This window comes from Cebus imitator, unplaced genomic scaffold, assembly GCF_001604975.1.
Source record: "Cebus imitator isolate Cc_AM_T3 unplaced genomic scaffold, Cebus_imitator-1.0 Scaffold845, whole genome shotgun sequence".
NCBI lineage: Eukaryota > Metazoa > Chordata > Mammalia > Primates > Cebidae > Cebus > Cebus imitator.
This window is the reverse complement of record NW_016108160.1, coordinates 199326-216528: the sequence shown is the minus strand read 5'-3', so window position 1 is coordinate 216528 and position 17203 is coordinate 199326. Positions and strand designations below refer to the sequence as shown.

Below are 17203 nucleotides of genomic sequence, written 5' to 3'. Positions count from 1 at the left end.
GTGCCGCTACGCCCGGCTAATTTTTGTATTTTTAGTAGAGACAGGGTTTCCCCATGTTGGCCAGGATGGTCTCGATCTCTTGACCTTGTGATCCTCCCACCTTGCCTTCCCAAAGTGCTGGGATTACAGGCATGAGCCACTGCGCCTGGCCCGGAGGGCTGGCTTTTGAGAGAACCAAGAATGAATAGTAAATCTCATTTTCAGCAGAAGAGAGTCTGCTATGAGGCTCACAGGAAATAGCTCTAGTAGCAACAGCTCCATTAGGCACTAGATTGGATACCAGTTCCCATAGGTAAAACACTAATATTAGTTATTCTGCAAAGGTAAAGCAAAAGCCAAAGAAAAGCCCTAACCAGCCATGACTTCCCTTCCAAATATAGTCTGAAATCAGAAGTCCCTTTATTCCTTCCCTTCAATTTCTTGCCCTTTCCTGCATTGCTAAATAAGGAATGCAATGGCCAGAAGGAAAGGTGGATTATCTAAATTAAGTAGCGAAAGTTAGAGAATGTTTACATGATGGTGTGTGTGTGTGGGGGGACATTTAGAATAGTCCCTTTGGTAGTAAGATTATGCTAAGTAAGATACTTGCCTCATCTTAAGCTATTTTTCTTGAGACAGGAACTGTGCACAGCTCCCTTTCTAATGCGAATCCCTCCTTACATTTCCCTCCAACAAAGTTCTTTACTCATTCATCTTTGGAATAAGAAATGCTGGAGGAATGGTCAGTGTTGAAGGAAATAAGCCTGTTAAGGGAAGGCACAGAAGATGACATCAGGCTTTAGAATAGGTAGGCACAGAAGGACTCTGGTATCAAGCAAGAGGTCCCATATCCTAGAGGTTCAAAACAGATATTCACTGGTAGGGAGAAAAGTAAGCAGATTTACCTGATAGGCTGATTAACTAGATACAAATGCCATTTAGATGCTTCTATAACACTTGTCTATATTCTGATTCCTTCTTACCTTAGTGTTTATAGCTTTTGCCCTATCAACTGTTGTATCTGTCCATTTCCTAATAAAATATCTGAAACACCCTAATCTCATTTTTACACAGCTTGACTTATATGTAAGTAGAGCTGTCTCGTGCCTGTGTGGTGTGATTTCATACAAGAAGGCCTTCCTTCCCAAGCCTATATTTGCCCTTCTTGGTAGCTGATGTCTGAAATTCCATTATCTGGAGATGAAGCTTTGATTCCACAATAAGTGATAAAGCAGGGACTAGTTTATTTTTGTACCTTCACAAAACCTAACAAAAATACCTTTCTCATAGTAGAAAATGTCTGTTAAATTTTTTTTGAATGATATTTAAACTTCAGAACCCTCTAGAAGAGAAAACAAGACTTTCATTTCACTCCTAAGGCAAGATCAGCTAATATATAATATGGATGGATACCACAGTTTTTTTTCCAACTCATCGAAAATATCATTAATTAATCATGGCAGGCCATGCACAGTGGCTCACGCCTGTAATCCTAGTACTTTGGGAGGCCGAGTCAGGTGGATCATGAGGTCAGAAGTTAAAGACCAGCCTGGCCAAGATGGTGAAAACCCGTCTCTACTAAAAATACAAAAATTACCCAAGCCTGGTGTCAGGCCCCTGTAATCCCAACTACTTGGGAGGCTGAGGCAGAGAATTGCTTGAACCCAGGAGGTGGAGGCTACAGTGAGCCAAGATCGTGCCACTGCACTCCAGCCCGGGCGACAGTGCGAGACTCCGTCTAAAAAAAAAAAATTAATCACAGCATTTATTCCTGTTAAGCCTAGTCAGGAAAAAACTGCTAGTTGCTCATCAAAATACGTTTCTCCCATTTTTGCTTGATGTGTGGCTGCTCAGCTAGACTACATTTCTCAGCTTCTTTTGTAGCTCTATGTAGCCAAATGATTGTTATAATCAATAAACTGTGAGTAGAAGTAATGTGTGCCATTTCCATGCCTGGGTCTTAAGACATGGAAACTGGTTATCCAGTTTCAGTTTTACAGATGACAGTGATTCTGTATGAGATGAAAGTACAATGACTTGGAAGGAAATCAAGTCCCTGAATGACTAAGAAACAGAATTACCTCTCTGATTTGAACTTTTTTTTTTTGAGATGGAGTCTTGCTCTGTCACCCATGCTGGAATGCGGTGGCACTATCTCGTCTCATTGTCACCTCCGCCTCCTGAGTTCAAGCGATTCTCCTGCTTCAGCCTCCCAAGTAGCTGGGATTACAGGCATATGCCACCACATCCAGCTAATTTTTGAATTTTGTAGAGATGGAGTTTTGCCATATTGGCGAGGCTGGTCTCGAACTCCTATTTTTGTAGAGACGGGGTTTCACCATATTGGCCAGGCTGGTCTTGAACTCCTGACCTTGTGGTCCACCTGCCTCAGCCTCCCGAAGTGCTGGGATTACATGGGTGAGCCACTGCGCCCGGCCTGATTTGAACTTTTTACACTGATACTGTCATGTAAGAAATAATTGACATTCTTTCTTTTTAATCTGATGAATTGTTGATTCTCTTTCCTATAGTAGCCAATTTTTCTTCTCATAACTAATTCAACTGGATGTATCCCCACAATCCTTCACATGGCATTTCAGATGGCTGCTACTAATAATTTAGAGTTTAGCATGCAAAATAAAATTTATTTATCATTCTAGCACTAAAGGGATAAATCACTGACAGCAGATCCTATTTTGAAAGCAGATTGTGAGGAAGCTAGAGAACAGGCCTTCAGTCTCTGAGAAGAAGGAGTACCATACACAAGTGGATAGATATTAAAGGAGACTGAGACAATACAGACCAATCTTACCTTCTTTATAACCTTCCCTTAGGCCTGCTCTATGGTTCACAATACTGGTGGGAAAGATGTTCTAGGAGAAATTAGGGCAAACCAAGTGGCCAGAGGGAAAAGAATGCCTTACATGAAATACCTTCCCTTGCTGGCAATGCTAGGAAGAGAGAAGATAGATAACGAAAAAAATCAAAAGAACCATCCAGCACCAGCTTAGTAAGAAAGCATAGGTCTTGCAAACAAGTCAGAACGTGGTCTAAGAATTTGCTATGTTAATTTTTTTTCTTACAACTTTTATTTTAGGTTCAAGGGGTACTTTTGCTGCAAAAGCAAATGGGTAAATTTCCATGGGTAAATTGTGTGTCACTAGGGTTTGATGTAAAGATGATTTCATTACACTTGTAGTGAGCATAGTACCTGATAGGCAGTTTTTTTGATCCTCACTCTCCTCTGATCCTATGTTAATCTTTTAACATCTTTGGAAAATAAGAATTGGCACTAGCTTATGCATTTCAGTAGCACATCTACATAAAACCAGTGAAGGGGCCTCATGATATCGGGTTAGTGGACTTAAAAGAAATGGGATACATACTGCTCATCTTGTTTAGCCCCTTTGTGTTGATTTTCAGTGTCCCAGAGTGGATATTAAGCTAGCTGAGAGTAATTTGAGTACCACTTTATTCTGTGATAGAGTTAGCTAGAAAACATATGGGTTGAGGGTATAGAATCATGTATCCCATATCTGTGAAAATGGAAAGTTAGAAGTAGTAAACATTGTTAGAGCCAGGGCTTCACTGGGAAATCTGAATAAAGAGAAATGTAATTTTTATATTTTCTACCCATAGGCCATTTTACCACTAGCAGTAATATCTAAATACTAAAAACAGCAATAATAATTATAGGTAATCTTGGAAACTAAAAGTCAGCATAAGGATGTGTTATAATTTTCCTAGACTTAACACCCATTGTTTTGGTATGCTAACAGTCCCTAATGAGGATACAAGCCATTGGTCTAAAATAGGCATTGTTTGTCACAACCAAATTCCTCATTTACTATGTCTGCTTTAACTAAGTTCCTCTGGCTTTATATCTATATAGCCTTTCCAATCAGTGGAAGTGCCAACATTCCCACAGTCAGCTATTTCTTCTATAACTTCATTTACCTTTTATTTGAATTTCATTTCCAGCATTGACTTTTAGTTTCTTTCTTGAGCTTTCATCTTTATTGGCCATTTCCCTCTTTCCTTATGCGTTTTTGTTAAATGTCACTTGGGTTTATCACTGGGAGGCAAAGAGGCAACACAAACACATGGTTTGTTCTCTGCACATGTACTGAATAGACACTAAGTAACCAGTCACCAAAGGCTGTGTGGAAACAAGTGATATGTTTCATAAATGATCATGATGCACATCTGTTATTTATATAATAATCTATGTACTGAAGACCTAGCAGTGAAATTTGTACTTTATTTAATAACACAGTCAATATACTATGGTAACTGAAATTTAAACTGTGTAGTTGGGGCACTTGTATTATTTAACTAAACCATGGTACAAAGTGAGGAATATTTAAGTCTTTACTATTTGCTTCGAATATTGACCTCTTTAGTATGTTTGTGAATATATATGTGAAATTGTTTTTTTTAAACAGTGAGATGTCAACTGTAGGCTTTCATATGTTTGCTGTTTTAAAGTAAATATTTGACAGAGTATAATTACATGTCAATTTTAATAGATGGTCTTAACTGTCATATACTACATTGCTGTGAAGTAAACAAAAAGGGCTATTTTGCTGTTTCAGGGATACCAAGGCCAGTGTCTTCAAGGGGAATTCTCTAGTTTTGTACATCTAGAAACCCAGTTACACCAAAACACTCATTGTCCACCAGACCTTCTGGGATTAATCCTATTCAAGATATCAAGAATATTTACTAAGCCAAATAGAATTTTGAATTGCCTATCAGAAATACAGTCACAAATTAGATAAATATTGTCATAGTCATCTTTCTAACCTTACTTTCAGTTGATTTTTTGGTGAGTTTGGATCAATAACAGGACTTAGAGGCTTTTACCTTCAAAGGGAAAGTGATCTTATGTTCCCAATGACTAGGACTTCTTGAGAGGAAGTATTCCTAATATTTAAAAACAAATTCTAGGGCATCATGGGCCAATATGGTAGCTACTAGCCATATATGACTATTGAGTACTAAAATGTGGCTAGGCCAAATTGAGATGTATTGTAAATGTAAACTATACACTGAATTTATGAATCAATTTTTATAATTACCACGTTAAAATATTATTTGGATACAGTACTTTAAATTACATATATAATTAAACCTTCAAAAATAAGACAAATAGGAGCTAGAAAGTTATGGCTCGCCACCTTTTTTTGTTTGTCCCATAAGCTAACAATGGTTTTTCCATCTCTAAATGCTTAAATTTTTTAAAGAATATTTTAATACATGTGAAAATTATATGAAATTCAAATTTCAGTTTCCATACACAGTACTTATTGGGAAAATACCATGTCCATTTGTTCTCATATTGTCTATGGTTGCTTTTGTGCTATAATGGCACTGCTGAGTAGTTGTGACAGACAGCATAGAGAATGCAAAGTCTATACCAATTATTCTCACCTGGGGGCAATTTTACCCTCTGTGGGACATCTGGAAATGTCTGGAAAATTTTTTTCCTGTCATAACTGATAATGAGATGTTACTAGCACCTAGGGAGTAGAAGTCAGGGATGCTCTTAAATATCCTACAGTGAAAAGGAAAGCACTCCACAACAAATAATTACCTGACCCAAAATGTGAATACTGTTGAGGTTGAGAAACTCTGGCCTAATCTACTTATTCTCTGGCCCTTTGAGGAAAAACATTTTCTAACCTCTTGTCTAAAAACAAGTCATTTTGGTTGGATGCAGTGGGTCATGCCTGTAGTCCCAGCACTTTGGGAAGCTGAGGCAGGTGAATAGCTTGAGCTTAGGAGTTTGAGACCAGCCTGGGCAACATGGAGAAACCCCATCTCTACCAAAAATATAAAAAATTAGCTGGGCATGGTGGCACACATCTATGGTTCTAGCTTCTTGGGAGACTGAGGTAGCAGGATCACTTGAGCCTGGGAGGCAGAGATTGCAGTGAACTGAGATTGTACCACTGCACTCCAACCTGGGTGACAGAGGAAAGACTCCATCTTAAATAAATAAATAAATAAATAAATAAATAAAATAAAACAAGTCATCTAGTTTACAGCTATGCCAGCAGAGGCACTGTACTAATTTGCTGACTAATGGGTATATACTATTTTAGAGAATTTAGCTGTGTTATATTTAGGAGAGCTCAGAGAAGTGGTCAGATTGTCTGTGCAGGGGAGAAAATATAATTTCTTTTCCTTTCCTCATAGATTTTTAGTTGAGGCACTGTCTGAAAACGAAAGTCAAATTAACAAGAGAGAAACCAGCAGAAGTTTATTGATCTGTGCTGTAGCCTTCATGCAGGAGAGGCTTCCGTTTGAAAGTATCTCTCCCTTAAGGCAGTAGCTTAGGGTCCTCGCTTAAATAGTATTTTTACAAAAAGCCACAAATCCTACAGTGACAAGACAAACAAGAGAGCATCTTCAGGCTTTTAAGAAGCCGGAAAATATAAGAAGATAAATGTATGGGAAGAGTAAAGTCTGCTCCTAGATTTTCTGGTGCCACTAGTCTCTGAGCTGCTAAGCCTTGTAAAGGGGTGAAAAAAGGCAGAGAGGAAGTCAAGAAGACCTTTTGTCTTTGTAAATTGCTATCCTGCCATAAGGCAAGCAGGGGGAGGACAGTGTGCCCCTGCACTTTAATTTTCTTTAGCTCAACAATCCTCAGTATTTTAGAGAGGACCATTTTGGTTTCCTTTCTCCACAAGGTAACTGGTATAAAACTACGACTTGTCTACAGAGAGTAAAACGCTACAAAATATTTGAAGAGATTTATTCTGAGCCAAATAAATATGAGTAACCAATACCTCATGACAAAGCTCCAGGAGACCTGAGAACATGTTCCCAAAGTAATCCTACAACTTGGTTTTATACATTTTAGGGAGACATAAGGCATCAATTAATACATGTAAGATGTACATTGGTTGAGTCTGGAAATGAGGGACAACTCAAAGTGGGGGCTTCCAGGTCATAGGGAGATTCAAAGGTTTTCTGATTAAAGTCCTGAAATCAATAGAAAGGAGTATCTGCATTAACATAATGGGCTTCTGAGATTAAGGCTCTTATTATGCAGATGAAGCCTCCAAGTAGCAGGCTTCAGAGAGAATGGATTGTAAATGTTTCTTATCAGACTTAAAAAGGTACCAGACTCAGTTAATTCTCTCCTGGATAAAGGGAAGAACCTGGACAGGGAAGGGCATTCTCCACAGAATGTAGGTTTCCCCACAAGAGACAGCTTTGTAGGGCCATTTAAAAATATGTTGAATAAATATATTTTGGGGTAAAATACTTTGATTTCTTTCAGGGCCTGCTATCTGTTGTGTTTGTATCTTATTGCTACAAAGAGTCTGCTTTGTCAATCTTAAGGTCTCTGTTTTAAAGGTAATGTTGGTTAGTTGTGCCTAAATTCCAAAGGGTGGAGGATATAATGAGGCATGTCTGACCACCCATTTCCATTATGGCCTGAACTAGTCTTTCAGGTTAACTTTAGAATTCCCTTGGCTGAGAGGAGGGGTTCATTCTGTTGGTTGGGGGGCTTAGAATTTTATTTTTGATTTACAGACCTTGTATATTCTTATTTATTTTACTTAGTTATATTTGACTAATCATATTTCTTTGAAAGAGTCAAGAATTGCCAAGATGAAACATCTTTGGGGTATCTGGACAGGCTTTACCTCTGTCGACCCTTGCAAAAAAATTAGAATTGACTTACCTTGGGGATGGATAATAGGTGGCACTTACGAATGAAGAAAATATGGTAGTGAAGACCTTGCGATTGGGAAAATCAGAGGGCTTGGTGAAGGTACAAATGTTGGCTGTTGCTGAAAAAGCTTCTGTGATGGAGAGTGAAGCAACTTGGGTGGGGTTGGGTGGTGGCAGTGCCAAAAGTGGTGGTAGCAGCTTCTGAGGATGCTGCATTTTGCTTTCATGATCCCAAAGACTCCTTAAAAAGGAGTCAGGAAATGGTGTGGGGATGTGTAGGGAGAAAATATAACATAGATAACTCAAAGAAAGCATGTAACAATTGTGTATGTCTGTGTGATTCCTATACTTAAAGGATCATCACAGAATCTTGTAATTTTGTAGGGATGGCAAATATTCTGATGACCTGCTAGTGTGTTATCCATGAGGGGTAATATTGAAATAAAGTAATTTTTGCTTTTACATAGTTTGGCTGGGGAAAAGGCTTAAAACACATTAGTGTGATTGGGAAAAGAGTGAGTTGAAAAAATGCTAAGTTTATAAATCATCTACTTGAAGTTTTCTATTTTAAAAGGAAAGGACCCGAGGTCTGAGGGTTTAAATTACTTACTCAAAATTGCAGATAACTGGGCAAAGCATGGTGCCTCATGCCTGTAATCCTGCCAGAGGTGTGAACTGGAGCAATTCCATCTTGAACAGGAGCTAGGTAAAATGAGTATGAGACCTATTGGGCTTCATTCCCAGATGGTTATGGCATTCTAACTTACAGGATGGGATAGAAAGTTGGCACAAGATACAGGTCATAAAGCAGACTCTTTGTAGCAATAAGATACAAACACAACAGATAGCAGGCCCTGAAAGAAATCAAAGTATTTTACCCCAATACTCAGATCACTTGAGGTCAGGAGTTTGAGACCAGCCTGACCAACATGGTGAAACCCCGTCTTTAAAAAAAAAAAAGAGAAAAGTAAAATGTACTTTTGGTAAAAGATTATAAGAAGGCATGGGAATGTGGATTGCTTGCCTAAGTTCAGAGGGTTAAAGGATGATTTTAAGTGAGATAGAAAAAAATCTAAAGGTTTGAACAAGTTGTGGAAGGTTTACAAAAAATTAATTGTAAGACATTCTGTGTGTGAACATATTGGTTAAAGGGGTATTGAGGGAAGGTGTTCTCTTTCCAAGTCCACAAGGGGGCGTAGTTTTAAGGGCAAGAACTTCCTAGCACCATGCCCCACTCCCATCTCTCTCCATTCAGGAGACTTAACAGTCTCTGTTTTCATTTTTGTGGGCACAGGAAGAATCAAATGTCAATCACTCCAGTGGAAGTTCTAAGGAACTCCTTTCATTGGCCAGGGTGCTTGGAGAAGGAGAGAATTCTCCCAGGTTAAAAGTCCTTGTCCCCACACCTGGCTGGATTTTCCCTCTGGAGTCCCCTTCCACACTCTTAATGGAAGCTTTCTCCTTTCTCCTTTTTCTCTTTCTCTACCTAAATAAAATCAATTTCTGCAAACTCTGTTCGGGGTCTGGTATTTTATTTTATGAGTGCACCAGCTGTGGTCCCCTCTCTCATTCTTGAGAGAATGGGAGACCAAGGACCTTGGAGAAAAGTCCTCTCAGGGGAGCCAAGGGCTCCCCTGAACCCCAACATTTTTTGGTAAGCCAGCCAGGAGAAGAGGACTTCGAACTGTAAGTAAAACCAGCCCCATTCTGTCCTGTCTCTTTAAGAACACCGGAGAGGTGGAGAGGTGGAGCCGTGAAGGCACTGCCCAGCCCGCCTTAAGCGACACAGCCCAGCCAGAATTAAAAGTGAAGTTTTTTCCTCTAAGCTCTCTCTGCTTTCCCTCTTCTTCTCTATCCTTCGGCTATTATCTCTGGGATGAAAACCTGCGGGAGCCTGTGGGGTGGAGAGGGTGAGTACTTCCCCTGGGCCTTTCGCTCCCTGCTGTCCAGAAATGGGGACAGTGGAGACCATGGCCCAGCCCCGTGGATGGGCCTGGGTGTGCGCTGTAGCTGCCAGCACTGTGGGCAGAGAGAAAAGCAGCAGGGAAGGGGTGGGGTATAGCTGGAGTCTGTGAAACTGGAGTCTGCATTGGACCTGAGAGTGCAGTGGGCTGGCGCATCATTCTGGCAGACCTCTCTGGCATCCCCTGTCCCAGGAAGGAGTGTAAAAAAAGCTCCCCTGGGGCATTCGCCTGCTGGCCGTGGGTCCCTGTGTGGGCAGAGGCTCAGGGAGTGGCCCAGGCGTGCACGTGGTTCTGGTGGGCTCAACATGGTGGCTGAAAACGCAGGGATGGGGCATGGTTCCCAAAACTCACAGCGGCTGCAAATGCAGCTTTTAAACTGATAGTGGCAAGCAGCTTTTTTTCTCTGGGTGTGCCAGCTGGGAAAGGAATGCAGCTGCTGGCCGTCAGCCCTGTCCCACTTTAAGCAGGCCACACCGTCTTAGGGTGCAGCATTCTCATTCAAAATACGGCTTAAGAAAGCTTTCTGCCTTATCTTAATGCAAGTGGCCTGTTAGTACAGTTGGTTAAGGTGTAGGGGCCTGCAACTGTAAGGTTGTTTGTTGAAATCCCTGGTGGAGTCGGTCTTGAATTGGGGAAACCTTTTGGGAAATTCAGAAGCTGAAGGCTATGGGACTTTGTGTTTTGTGTATAATTTGTCTTGCTTAGGATTGACTCTCTCTCTATGGCAGAACTTTTCCATCTAGAAGATTGTAGTTAAACGCATTCCAGGGCCCAAATAGTAAATGGAAGGTCACACAACCTTAAGGGCATATTCCTACAATGGAAAATGGGTTAGGAAAGGAGGCCTGGGTTCTGACGGTATTGTTCCAGCCTAAGCCACGTGGCCTGCCTTCTTTAAACTGTGTGCTCTAATGGCCCCTCCCTAGAAGTTTACCCTTCTAGGGTGGTTTTATAAATCAGCCTGTGTAAATTGGGCTTTGGCTGGGGAATATTTGTACCCATCTCCTGAGCCTCACTGGCCTGGTTCAGGGGCACGCTGGTATGAACCACTCAACCCAGCAGCCCTTCATGCCTCTATAGTGGTCACTGGAGGTCATGCAGAGAGTGAGTGAGTGGTCCCGTGATGCTGGTAGGGGGTGATTTGAATCCAGCACATGAGAGGTCCACCGAAAAAAGATGATCACGCATCTTGGGCACCGAAATTTCGAGATAATGACTGGAGGACGCTCCATGTTATCTTTACATGGGGGATGCCTTGGGTCAAGTGGCTGTAATTATTAACCGGGAATGCTGGCATTCCTTGTGTTCAATTTCAGATGAGTGCCAATCTTCCCAAGATCAAGTCCCCACTAAAGTGTATACTGGAAAATTGGGATCTATTTGACACATGACCTTTGAAGAAGAAGTGGCTTATTTTCCTCTGCCAAACAGAGTGGCTGAGTGGAAAAATCTGGCCTCCAAAGGGAAGTATAGATTATGACACTATTCTACAATTAGACCTGTATTGTAAAAGTGAGGGTAAATGGTTTGAGGTCACCTATGTGCAACTTTTCTTTTCCCTAAGGAATAAGACTCAGCTCTGTTGGGCCTGTACCCTATAACCTACTCAGCTCTCCTCAGGACTACCTCCACATGTGGGACTCCCTGTGGCAACTACCTCCACCAATGTCAACCAGGGTTCCTGAGTCCCCGTACCCCAACAGGAGCCAGGGAGGGCCGGGACAGCCAGGCCATCTCAGACTACCTGGATGCCCAGACTCTGCCCCCTACAGGCAGTAGGAGGAGAATTTGGCCCAACTAAGGTGCACACGCTCTTCTCACTTTCTGACTTAAAGCAAATTAAGGTGGACTTAGGAAAATTTTCAGATGACCCAGACAAGTACATAGATGTTCTGCAGGGCCTGAGTCAATACTTTGAATTAGATGTCATGTTTTTGCTTAATCAAACCCTAACCAGCAATGAAAGAGAGGCTGCTCTAGCAGCAGCTCAAGAGTTTGGAGACACTTGGTACCTTAGTCAGGTACATAATCTAATGATGCCAGAGGAAAATAATACATATCCCACAGGTAAACAGGCAGTCCCTGGAATGAACCCTCACTGGGCTCTAGATTCAGAACACGGAGACTGGAGCCATAGGCATTTCCTGACCTGTCTACTTGAGAGATTAAGGCGAGCTAGGAAGAAGCCCATGAACTATGCAGTGTTATCCACCATAACTCAGGGAAGGGAAGAAAACCCAACAGCTTTCTTTGAGTGATTGTAGGAGGCTTTAAGGAAGTACACTTTCCTGTTACCAGACTCCATTGAGGGTCAGTTAATACTAAAGGACAAGTTTATTTATTACTCAATCAGTAGCAGATATCAGGAGGAAGCTTCAGAGGCTGGCTTTGGGACCAGAACAGAGTCTAGAATCATTACTGAACCAGGCAACCTTGATGTTTTATAATAGAGACCAGGAGGAACAGGCTGAAAGGAACTGGAGAGATCAGAGAAACGCTGCTGCCTTAGTCATGGCTTTCAGGCAAGCAGGCCTGAGGGGCTCAAATGAGGGAAAGGCTCGGGTTAGCCTCCAGGCTGGCAAAGCTTGTTACCATTGCAGTCTGAAGGGACATTTTATAAGAAACTATTCGCAGAGGAATGGACCACAACCTCATCCATGCCCTTTGTGCCAAGGGAATAACTGGAAAGCACACTGTCCCAGGGGATGAAGGTTCTCAGGGCCTGAGGTGTCTAACCAGATGACCCAATGACAGGACTGAAGGTTCCTGAGGCAAGCGCCAGCTTGAATTATCACCCTCAATGAGCCCTGGGTAACACTGACCATAGAGGACCAGGAAGTTGATCTCCTCCTGGACACTGGTGTAGCCTTCTGTTTTACTCTCCTGTCCTGGACAATTGTCCTCTAAGTCTGTAACTGTCCGAGGTGTCCTAGCTTGAGCAGTCTCCTGATATTTCTCCCAGCCCCTAAGCTGTAACTGGGGAGATATACTTTTCTCCCATACCTTCCTCATTATCCCAGAAAGTCCCACTCCCTTACTAGGGCAGGACCTGCTAGCCAGAGCAGGAGCCATTATCTATATGAACCTCATCAGGGAGGAAATCACTCTCTGCTGCCCATTATTTCAAGAAGGGATTAATCCCAAAGTTTGGGCAATGGCTGGACAATTTGGATGGGCAAAGAATGCATGCCCAATTTGAATAAGGCTAAAGGATCCCACCCCTTTTCCTTACCAAAGACAGTACCCCCTAAGACCAGAAGCCAAAAAGGGACTACAGGATATTGTAAGGGACTTAAAAACTCAGGGTCTGGTGAAGTCCTGTAACAGCCCTTGTAATACTCCAATTTTAGGAGTGCAGAAACCTAAAGGACAATGGAGGCTGATGCAGGATCTCAGCCTTATTAATGAAGCTATGAGTCCTTTATAATCAGCTGTGCCTAATCCTTACGCCTTGCTTTCTCAAATACCAGGAGAAGCACAATGGTTTACAGTCCTGGACCTTAAAGATGACTTTTTCTGTGTACCATTACATCCTGACTCTCAGTTTCTGTTTGCCTTTGAAGACTCTTTAGACCAGAGTTCTCAGCTCACTTGGAAAGTATTACCTCAGGGCTTCTGAGACAGCCCCCACCTGTTTTGTCAGGCTCTAACTCAGGACCGTAGTAGTTTTTCACATCCAGGTACCCTGGTTCTTCACAATCTGGATGACTTGCTTTTAACTGCAAGCTCAGAAACACAGTGTCAGCAGGCCACCCAGGACCTCCTAAAGTTTCTTGCCACCTGTGGATATAAAGTTTCCAAACCAAAGGCCCAACTTTGTAGGCAAGAGGTAAAATACCTAGGGCTGGTCTTGTCTAAAGGCACTCAGGCCCTAGATAAGGGACGCCTACAACCCATACTGGACTTTCCCCATCCAAAGACTTTAAAACAGTTGCAGGGATTCTTGGGAATAACTGGTTTTTGCCAATTATGGATTCCCAGATATGGTGAAATAGCAAAACCTCTGTACACTCTGATTAAGGAAACCCAAAAAGCTAACACCCATTTAGTACTCTGGGACCCTATAGCTGAGGCAGCCTTTCAGACCCGGAAGCAGGCACTACTGCAGGCTCCAGTTCTAAGCCTTCCTACAGGGAACAACTTCTTCCTATATGTTACGGAAAAGTCAGGAGTGGCACTGGGGTTCTAATCCAGACTCAGGGGACCATGCCACAACTGGTGGCATATGTAAGTAAGGAAATTGATGCAGTAGCAAAAGGCTGGCCACACTGCTTGCGAGTCATAGCTGCGGTGGCTATATTGGTCTCAGAAGCTGTTAAAATAGTGCAAGGGAATGATCTAACTGTATGGACTTCACATGATGTAGCTGGGATTCTGGCCTCTAAAGGAGGCTTATGGCTGTCCTACAACCTCTTATTCAAATATCAGGCCTTAATGCTCAAAGGGCCTGTACTTCAGCTGCGCACATGAGCAGCCCTCAATCCAGCTACTTTTCTTCCTGAGGAAGGGGCAAGAACATGACTGTCAGCAGGTTATACCCCAGAACTATGCGGCTTGAGAGGATCTCTTAGAAACTCCTCTAGCCAATCCTGATCATAACCTTTACACTGACAGAAGTTCCTTTATGGAAAATGGAGTTTGAAAAGCAGGATATGCAGTAGTCAGTGATCAAAGAGTACGTGAAAGCAATCCCCTTCCTGTTGGTACTAGTTCCCAGCTGGCAGAACTGATAGCCTTCACCCAAGCTCTAAAATTAGGAAAAGGAAATAAAGTAAATGTTCACACAAATTCCAAATATGCTTACCTGGTTTTGCATGCACATGCTGCTATATGGAAGGAAAGAGAGTTCCTAACTTTGACAGGAACTCCCATTAAATATCACTAGGAAATTTTAGACTTATTACAAGCTGCCCAAGAATCAAAAGATGTAGCAGTCTTACACTGTCCGGGTCACCAGAAAGGAGGTGAGAAAGTAGCTGAGGGCAATCACCAAGCTGACCTAGAGGCTAAAAGGGCAGCTAGACAAGCATTTATGAAAGGACCTTTAATATGGGAAAACCCTTTCCAGGGAACTAGACCTCAATACTCATCAGAAGAGGTAGCGTGGGCATTCTCCCAGAGACATAATCTTCTTCCTTCAGGATGGTTAGCCATTGCGGAGGGAAAAGTGCTTCTACCTGCTGCCAGCTGGTTGAAAGTACTTAAAACTCTGCATGAAACCTTCCATATGGGTATAGAGAATACACATCAGATGGCCAAATCTATATTTACAGACAAAGATCTCTTCAAGTCTGTCCAACAAATAGTCAAAGGATGTGAAGTATGCCAGAAACATAATCCTTTGACATATTGCACAGCTCCTCCTGGGGAACAATGAGCCAGTCATTACCCAGGTGAGGACTGACAAGTGGACTTCACCCATATGCCCAAGTCTCAGGGATATCAATATCTGCTAGTATGTGTAGATACTTATACAAACTGCGTTGAAGCTTTCCCCTGTAGAACAGAGAAAGCCCAATAGGTAATAAAAGTCCTGATTAATGAAATAATTCCTAGACTCCCTAGCTGTCTTCAAAGTGATAATGGTCCTGCCTTCAAAGCTGCAGTAGCCCAAGGAATTCCCAGGGCGTTAGGAATACAGTATTATCTCCACTGTGCTTGGAGGCCTCAGTCCTCAGGGAAAATAGAAAAGATGAATGAAATTCTTAAGAAACACTTAAACTGGCACAGGAAACCCACCTCTCATGGCCTTCTCTATTGCCAATAGCACTCTTAAGAGCTCAAAATTCTCAGAAAATAGGACTCAGTCCCTATGAGATGCTTTATGGATGGCCCTTTCTTAGTAATGATCTTGTATTAGACAAGGAAACAGCAAATCTAGTAAAAGATATAGCCTCCTTGGCTAAGTACCAATAGGTTTTTAAGACTTTGCCTGAGGGACATCCTAGGGAAAAAGGGAGAGTTGTTCTGCCCTGGAGACTTGGGGCTTGTTAAATCTCTCCCCTCAGACCCTCCCTCTCTAGGCCCATCTTGGGAAGGACAATTTTTCATTATTCTGTCTACCCCAACAGCAGTTAAAGTGGTGAGAATTGACTCATGGATTCATCACACTCGGCTGAAGCCTTGGATACCTCCTGAAGAAAGTCATAGAGCCTCCACTCCACAGCCTGAAGTTCCAGGAGAAGATCTTTTGTACACCTGCAAGCCATTAGAGGATCTGCATCTGCTTTTCCAACAAGATCCTCAGGGAAGTAACCACTTATAAGTCTAATTTATATCCTGGCATTAATAGGAGTATACCCGGGGGGGGGGGAAGTGGTAGAATAATAGAAAAACTTGGTGCTGGTATTAGGAAAGTTACTACCTCTATTCAGTTACTATAAGCTATCTCAGAAGTTAATTAATAACATAAAAATGTTGCTAATTCTCTCTGCAAAAGGCAGCTCTCTCTGCAAAACAGCTTAACTCTTTAGCTGCCATAGCTCTTTAAAGTAAAAGGGCCCTAAATCTACTAACAACAGAGAGAAGGGGAACCTGTCTCTTTCTAGGAAAAATGCTATTTTGTAAACCAGTTAAGTGTTGTTTTGAACATAGAACTCAGGAATCAATCAAGCACAGGGCTAAAAATATTCCAGAAACAGTATTGTGAAGCTTGTTTAACAACTGACTGTCCTGGCTCTATTCTCTCGTAGGCTCATTTATAACCATTCTATATTTGTTGGTCTCTGGGATTTTCATCTTTAACCACCTTGTCACATTCATTTCTTGTAGAACCATAAGGTCACAAATAATCCTACCACAAGAACCCCAGATGTCCTTTGCTTGTGGGCTCTATTGTGGACGTCAGGATCAACCTGCACTCCTGAAAGACTCCCCTCTGGAGGAAACCTCAACTGCAAGGCCCCTTCTATGCCCCATGTCAGCAGGAAGTAGTTAAAGAGCGATTGATGCCCATGTTCCAATAGAATTTGAACTTTCCTGTTCAGAGAGGGGAATGAGGGAAGGTGTTCTCTTTCTGGGTCCACAAGGAGGTGTAGTTTTAAGAGCAAGAACTTCCCAGTGCCATGTCCCCCTCCTATCTCTCTCAATCCAGGAAATTTAACGGTCTCTGTTTTAATTTTCATGGGCACGGAAAGAATCAAAAGTTAATCACTCCAGCGGAAGTTCTAAGGAACTGCTTTCATTGGCCAGGGGGCTTGGAGAAGGAGGGAATTCCTCCCAGGTTAAAAGTCCTTGTCCCCACACCTGGCCGGATTTTGCTTCTGGAGTCCCCTTCCATACTCTTCATGGAAGTTTTCTCTCTTCTCCTTTTTCTCTTTCTCTACCTAAGTAAAATCAATTTCTGCAAACTGTTTGGGATCTGATATTTTACTTTACAAGCACACCTGCTGTGGTGCCCTCTCTCATTCTTGAGAGAGCGGGAGACAAAGAATCTTGGAGAAACGTCCTTTCAGGGGAGCTGAGGGCTCCTCCGAACTCCTGAACCCCAATAGTATTATTCAGTTTTTTTTTTTTTTTTTTTTTTTTTTTTTTTTTTTTAAGCACATTATAGAAATGGTTTATAGGAAGCT

General features: G+C 42.1%; 1 long non-coding RNA gene across 4 annotated transcripts in view; it reads left to right on the top strand.

Annotated features, from left to right (window-relative positions):
• LOC108297793 overlaps positions 1-17203 on the top strand; it is a 51448-nt gene that overhangs the window by 27223 nt on the left and 7022 nt on the right. For all 4 annotated transcript variants that reach the window (XR_005198638.1, XR_005198637.1, XR_001822329.2 and 1 more), the window contains one exon: positions 6089-6097. This is a non-coding gene — a long non-coding RNA (uncharacterized LOC108297793). The remainder of the gene's footprint in view (positions 1-6088; positions 6098-17203) is intronic.